General features: G+C 38.0%; 1 protein-coding gene across 1 annotated transcript in view; it reads right to left on the bottom strand.

Annotated features, from left to right (window-relative positions):
- The window catches only part of LOC107693468 (collagen alpha-1(XVIII) chain-like), a 75688-nt gene that overhangs the window by 56805 nt on the left and 11101 nt on the right, over window positions 1-7782 (bottom strand). The gene's annotated exons all lie outside the window — the stretch shown is intronic.

The following is a 7782-nucleotide window of genomic DNA, read 5'->3' as shown; positions in this document are numbered from 1 at the left end:
GGTGGATCAGTGGATCGGTGAATCAGTGAATCAGTGGATCGGTGAATCAGTGGATCGGTGAATCGGTGAATCAGTGGATCGGTGAATCAGTGGATCAGTGGATCAGTGAATCAGTGGATCGGTGAATCAGTGGATGGGTGAATCAGTGAATCATTGGATCGGTGAATCAGTGAATCAGTGGATCGGTGAATCAGTGGATCGGTGAATCAGTGAATCAGTGGATCGGTGAATCAGTGGATCAGCGGATCGGTGAATCAGTGGATCGGTGAATCAGTGAATCAGTGGATCAGTGAATCAGTAGATCGGTGAATCAGTGGATCGGTGAATCAGTGAATCGGTGGATCAGTGAATCAGTGAATCAGTGGATCAGTGAATCAGTGAGTTGAACTCAAGAACTAGATCAACCTGATTCATGAACATCATTCAGAATGGTTCTGTGGCCTGAATCAACAGATCATCAGACTCTTTGTTCACAAATCAGACATCAATGCTTCTCTTATGAAATCTCAAAAAAGATTCTCACTGGCTTGTTTTTGTTCTGTTCCTCACATAAAACCGTCATATGAATTTGGAAGACATGCAAAAAGCTGCACAACCACTTCATGGTACGTTTTGATCATTTCAGAGCTTGACAAACTCAGTTAAAATTGATTGCTGTGATATTAAAAGAATCAGCAGGATACAGAACTGCTAAAGAACATGATAAATAACCATTCTTCTGCTTATCAAAGTTTTTATCTTACACCACAAAAACAGTGGAACATTTGACCAAAATAATTAAAGCGCTGAAACCTGGTGAGCTGCCATCACAAACACGAGCCTCGCGAGGGATGGACTAATGGATATTTGATTAATGAAGCTTCATCTGCTCTGATCCAGCCAAACGCTTACAGCAAACACTGCTGCTCTCCAGTAACGCTCTTCTGCGCTTAGCTCAACTGAAAACAAATCCCTGCATTTAATATGCTGTTTTTACATGAAGCCATTCAAGCCCAATACAATTCAGCATATTAGCTTATTAAAGAAATAACATTTAGGAAAGCAAATTGCCTCGGCATGAGCATAAATCAGCATCGCTGGAGGTTATTACAGATTGCACATCCAAACAGCTTCCACCAATCAAAGTGTTCAGAAAGTGATCTGTCCGTTCATTTTCTCAGGCTCACAGAGGCTTTCATTGCTCTTTCTCTCAGTCTGAGCTCCTTCAGGAGCCTGGGAACTTTCTGAAGATGCTCTTTGATATGTCTTCTAGTCTCCCAAAGTGTCTCTTATGAAAGACCTACTGTCTCTTTTACTTTTATTGGGCCACAACAGCATGTCGGATCTGAATCAGCAAATTTCCCCTGCGCAGATCAGCCGGGAACCACTTGAAACGGAGGAGGCCATATGTTTTAGACACCGCACCATCTGGGTTTGTCTTTGACAGGCTGTTCCGAGCTTCAACTCTACAATCGCTGGATTGAAGCGGCCAATCTGGTGCATAATTTGGACCACCCACAACAACTATAATCATTACAGTTGCTTTCCAAATCAGCTATATGGATTCACTTTCTGAGGTTCTCCAGACAGCTCTGAATTTGAGAACGATGTGGAATTAGACTCAATTTGAGATTTGTCTTTCAATTTTGAAGCTGGAATGAATTATGAATTATTATCATAAATTATGAGAAAAATAGATGTATTTTTCCACTTTAATTTGCAAAGTGCTGCTGGTTTGAAAAAAGTCTCTCAGTTTGGAAACCATGAGCTTATATCATAAATCAAATAGCTGAATTCAGGCATCAAGTGTTAAATGAATGAATGTAAATATACTAAGTCAGGACCACAGCATCAATATAATCATTACTATTGTGTTTAAAATACACAACCATTCAAAACTTTTGGGTCAGTATGATTTCTTATACTAGAAATTAATACATTTATTGATCAAGGATGCATATTTTGGACTTTCTATTCATCTGTGAATCCTGAAAAATAAAATGTATCACAGTTTCCACAAAAATATTGTGCAGCACAACTGTTTTCAACATTGATAATAATCAGAAATGTTTCTGGAGCAGCAAATCAGTATATTAGAATGATTTCTGAAGATCATGTGACTGAAGACTGGAGTAATGATGCTGAAACTACAGCTGCGTATCACAGAAATACATTACAGTTTAACAGATACTCACATAGAAAACAGCTGTTTTACTTTTTAATAATATTTCATTGTTTTTACTGTATTTTTGCACAAATGTGAATCGGTGGATCAGTGAATCGGTGAACCAGTGGATCGGTGAATCAGTGTATCGGTGAATCAGTGAATCGGTGGATCAGTGAATCAGTGAATCAGTGAGTTGAACTCAAGAACTAGATCAACCTGATTCATGAACATCATTCAGAATGGTTCTGTGGCCTGAATCAACAGATCATCAGACTCTTTGTTCACAAATCAGACATCAATGCTTCTCTTATGAAATCTCAAAAAAGATTCTCACTGGCTTGTTTTTGTTCTGTTCCTCACATAAAACCGTCATATGAATTTGGAAGACATGCAAAAAGCTGCACAACCACTTCATGGTACGTTTTGATCATTTCAGAGCTTGACAAACTCAGTTAAAATTGATTGCTGTGATATTAAAAGAATCAGCAGGATACAGAACTGCTAAAGAACATGATAAATAACCATTCTTCTGCTTATCAAAGTTTTTATCTTACACCACAAAAACAGTGGAACATTTGACCAAAATAATTAAAGCGCTGAAACCTGGTGAGCTGCCATCACAAACACGAGCCTCGCGAGGGATGGACTAATGGATATTTGATTAATGAAGCTTCATCTGCTCTGATCCAGCCAAACGCTTACAGCAAACACTGCTGCTCTCCAGTAACGCTCTTCTGCGCTTAGCTCAACTGAAAACAAATCCCTGCATTTAATATGCTGTTTTTACATGAAGCCATTCAAGCCCAATACAATTCAGCATATTAGCTTATTAAAGAAATAACATTTAGGAAAGCAAATTGCCTCGGCATGAGCATAAATCAGCATCGCTGGAGGTTATTACAGATTGCACATCCAAACAGCTTTCACCAATCAAAGTGTTCAGAAAGTGATCTGTCCGTTCATTTTCTCAGGCTCACAGAGGCTTTCATTGCTCTTTCTCTCAGTCTGAGCTCCTTCAGGAGCCTGGGAACTTTCTGAAGATGCTCTTTGATATGTCTTCTAGTCTCCCAAAGTGTCTCTTATGAAAGACCTACTGTCTCTTTTACTTTTATTGGGCCACAACAGCATGTCGGATCTGAATCAGCAAATTTCCCCTGCGCAGATCAGCCGGGAACCACTTGAAACGGAGGAGGCCATATGTTTTAGACACCGCACCATCTGGGTTTGTCTTTGACAGGCTGTTCCGAGCTTCAACTCTACAATCGCTGGATTGAAGCGGCCAATCTGGTGCATAATTTGGACCACCCACAACAACTATAATCATTACAGTTGCTTTCCAAATCAGCTATATGGATTCACTTTCTGAGGTTCTCCAGACAGCTCTGAATTTGAGAACGATGTGGAATTAGACTCAATTTGAGATTTGTCTTTCAATTTTGAAGCTGGAATGAATTATGAATTATTATCATAAATTATGAGAAAAATAGATGTATTTTTCCACTTTAATTTGCAAAGTGCTGCTGGTTTGAAAAAAGTCTCTCAGTTTGGAAACCATGAGCTTATATCATAAATCAAATAGCTGAATTCAGGCATCAAGTGTTAAATGAATGAATGTAAATATACTAAGTCAGGACCACAGCATCAATATAATCATTACTATTGTGTTTAAAATACACAACCATTCAAAACTTTTGGGTCAGTATGATTTCTTATACTAGAAATTAATACATTTATTGATCAAGGATGCATATTTTGGACTTTCTATTCATCTGTGAATCCTGAAAAATAAAATGTATCACAGTTTCCACAAAAATATTGTGCAGCACAACTGTTTTCAACATTGATAATAATCAGAAATGTTTCTGGAGCAGCAAATCAGTATATTAGAATGATTTCTGAAGATCATGTGACACTGAAGACTGGAGTAATGATGCTGAAAATACAGCTGCACATCACAGAAATACATTACAGTTTAACACATTCACATAGAAAACAGATGTTTTACTTTTTAATAATATTTCATTGTTTTTACTGTATTTTTGCACAAATATATGCAGCCTTGGTGAGCAGAACCGACCCCAAACGCTTGAACGACACAACATTAATGTCCAACACATCAAGTTCTCAGTCAAAACAGCAGAACAATTCATGTTGATGTCGTCAGCTCATAAAGTGGGGTTCTTCCCCAAGGGTGAATGCAGATTGGGTCTCACAGGACACAATAAAGCTTTGTAAACAATGTCATTAACATTGCATGGTGATGTGTTGTTCCACACACATTAAATCCTGGACAATTATGAACTGACAGGCGTTTCCTCCTGGGGTGCTGGACTCTAACAGCCAACGCTGCCCATCATCTCAGGAGCGAAGCCTGGACTATGATTGGGTGCTCTGCTAACTCACAGCAGAACCAGCTGGATGCGCAGATTTTATGACGTTGGCTGGAATGCACTGTGCCTCATGAGAATGAGACTTTTAAGCTGCTCTTGCAGGACTTTCCTCTGTGCGCGGTGTATATTAGAGCCGAATCAGCCGTGCATCTGAGTGCTTGCGTGTTTCTTGAGCTGTAGACGGTCTGATCCACACACAGAAATTCACTGTATTGTAAATACCAAAGGAAGCTGCAGTGGTTTTCTCCATTAAGCTTTTAACAGCCTAATCAAGATATCAGGAAAGCCGTGATTATCAGCTCAAATGATGTTTGGGTTTGCAGCGAGAGGTTTCGGAAACATTATCAGGCCGCTGATGGCCTGCAGTGAATTACAGTGATCTGACAGTGTGCCGCTGGTCTCTTCTTGCCCAAGCAACCAGTTCTTGGCCAGAATATGACCTTATGCTGATTAGTCAAAGATCTGGCAACAAGAGACTTTAACTTAGCTTACTTTTGATTCAAATGAGAAGGCAAATAAAATTGAAACGAAGCAGAACTAAATCATTTTCTGAGAGTAATCCAATGAAGGGAACACCCATGATTAAATCTGCAGTTCTGTGGTAATTCACTAAGAATGAAATGTGTCTTCTGAAAATTGCACATGATGTCCAAGTTGTTTTAATCACAGATTCAGTAATGAAATCAGCTAATAGTGCGAACACATGACAAATGAACTCAAACGTTTGTGAATCATCTCTGATCAGTTTCAACAGAAAGGAGAGGTGTTCAGGCTGAAAACTATTTTATGAGGTGATGATTTCAAGCTCACGCTGTGAATCATACAGAAATGTACACTTTTTGGAAACTAAGTAAGAATGAATGTCCACCATTAAACCTAACCATCACTGAGGCGTATGCAGATCATATGAGATCATACAAGCTGATATTAGCCTCTAATTTGCCAATATGTAAAATAGTTATGAACTGCCATGAGATTGTTTTGGTGACATGCACAAAAATATCCTTTGCATAAATGCCTGTGTCAGCAGTTAGAGACCTCAATATTTACCATCAAAAACATTTATACAGGTTATTAAAAGTAATAAGCGCTCATTGACGCATCTGTTCACACTATCATTAAACATTCCCTGTAATTCATTTCACTTCCGTCACGTAGCAGCTCTAGAAATGCCAGCTTTTATTGTGTTTTTCACCAGTGTGATTTAAGGGCTGTATGGATATACATCTGAAGGCAGGAAGGTCATATCCGGTCTTTGATGGAAACATTAAAAACATATACACCCCTGCTCTAGTCCTCTATTGTCCAGAGCTGACAAGAACTTTCCACTTACTCATTTCAGCCAAACGACGTGAAAAAAAGCACAACAACAGTCATGAATTCCATATGTGTGAGTTTAACATGGCTGCTGATGAATAGCTAGTTCACTGATAATAACACTATTCACAGCAAACCAGCCAACACAGGTCCAAAATGTGCATCTACATACATTCCCACAAAAACATATAGAGATCACAGCAGTTTCAAGCAGAAATGAACACCAGCATGTGAAGTGCTCGGGTACAAATCCGTTGAACAAGACTCACGATAAAAGAGCTCTCTTTTAGAAATGCCTGGCATGTTTTTGCAAGAGGTCTGGATTGAAATAACTATCTCTCTACACACACTCAAGCATTTTGATGTCTGAGTCAGAGCTTAAGACTTCAATAATCAGCTAGAAAGGAACATTACAATTTAGTAGTATTAGAAGTATAAGTTTAGAAGTATTAGAAGTATCATTCCAATATAGTGTTTATATAATGTCTCTAAAATAAAAACCCATAGGAAGAAAACAAAACATGTATATTTTCCGAAGGTGAAAGATCAGTGGGGCGTCTGTACGGCAAATGCAAACAATTAAGTGGAGTACAATGGGAATGTGTTTTTTCTATTGAGGCCATGGAACCATCCAGCCATGCTTTCCTGTTGTGGTGTGTCTCATGGACATTTCATTCGTGTTATTCCTTCTCTCCAGTCAGACGTCCCTGCCCAGGAGGCAAAAATAATCCTGTTTGAACATTCCTGTTGTGATGACATAATAGGAAAAGGATCGGTAGGTACGAGTGCAAACTGCTATTTTAACCTTTTCATGCTCTTTGGAAATATGAACACTTAAACGTCATCTGTAAGGGAACGGGGAGGATGGTACTGTATATAATATATATGCGTGTTATGAAGTGCTCTTGCTATATCTTAAGTGTGATGTAGACAGCAGGAGCAGCTCTGAGCAGACAGTGTGACCCAGGACAGAGAGTGTGTTGATATTAAGCATACTGGAGATGGTACAGGATTGGATTGCTCAGCTTTATTCTGATTGCACAATGACAGAAGATAAACAGGCCTCATTTGACTTCTTGGCCTGTAGGAAACAGTGGCCGTGTGCCGTGTGCATAACACAGCTAAATATGGTCATCCCGTTCTGTACGCACGGATTTTAATTGTTTAGAAGAGTGGAAACCACATTTTACAACCAAAAATCACTCCAGAAACATTCAGGTAGCGACAATTATATTATATTAGGGTACCATCACATATCGCATGAATAATAATAATAAGAAAAAAAATGTATATATATATATATTAGTGCTGTCAAACGATTAATCGTGATTAACCGCATCCAAAATAAAAGTTTTTGTTTACATATGTGTGTGTACTGTGTATATTTATTATGTATATGTAAATACACACACATGCATGTATATATTTCAGAAAAATATGTAATTTTATATATTAAATATATTTATTTACAATGTAAATTATATGAATATAAATATAGAAATGTAAATACATGTAAATATTTTCAAAATATATACTGTATGTGTGTGTATTTATATATATACATAACAAATATACACTGAACACACACATATATTATGCAAACAAAAACTTTTATTAAACTTTTGTTTGACAGCACTATAGATAGATCTATCTCTCCCCCCCCTTTAAGGTCAAGTTAATTTTATTTTCTATATAGCGCCAGATCACAACAGAATTAATTGAAGGTTAGCTTTCCGATAGAACAGGTCTATCTATACCTTGTTCTTTTATTAAACAAACTAAATAGCATTTAGTTTAAAAAGGCAGCGATTTAATGTAAATAGCACAGATGAGAAGAAAGGAGCGAGTGAAGGAGACACGCTGAATGAAACACACATTTAACACTAGAGGCAGAAATGCAGCCGTTACCCCGGTAACCCTGTAAACAAA

This window comes from Sinocyclocheilus anshuiensis, unplaced genomic scaffold, assembly GCF_001515605.1.
Source record: "Sinocyclocheilus anshuiensis isolate Anshui unplaced genomic scaffold, SAMN03320099.WGS_v1.1 scaffold987, whole genome shotgun sequence".
Lineage (NCBI taxonomy): Eukaryota > Metazoa > Chordata > Actinopteri > Cypriniformes > Cyprinidae > Sinocyclocheilus > Sinocyclocheilus anshuiensis.
The sequence above is the reverse complement of the archived record's forward strand: the minus strand, read 5'-3'. Positions and strand labels throughout refer to the sequence as shown.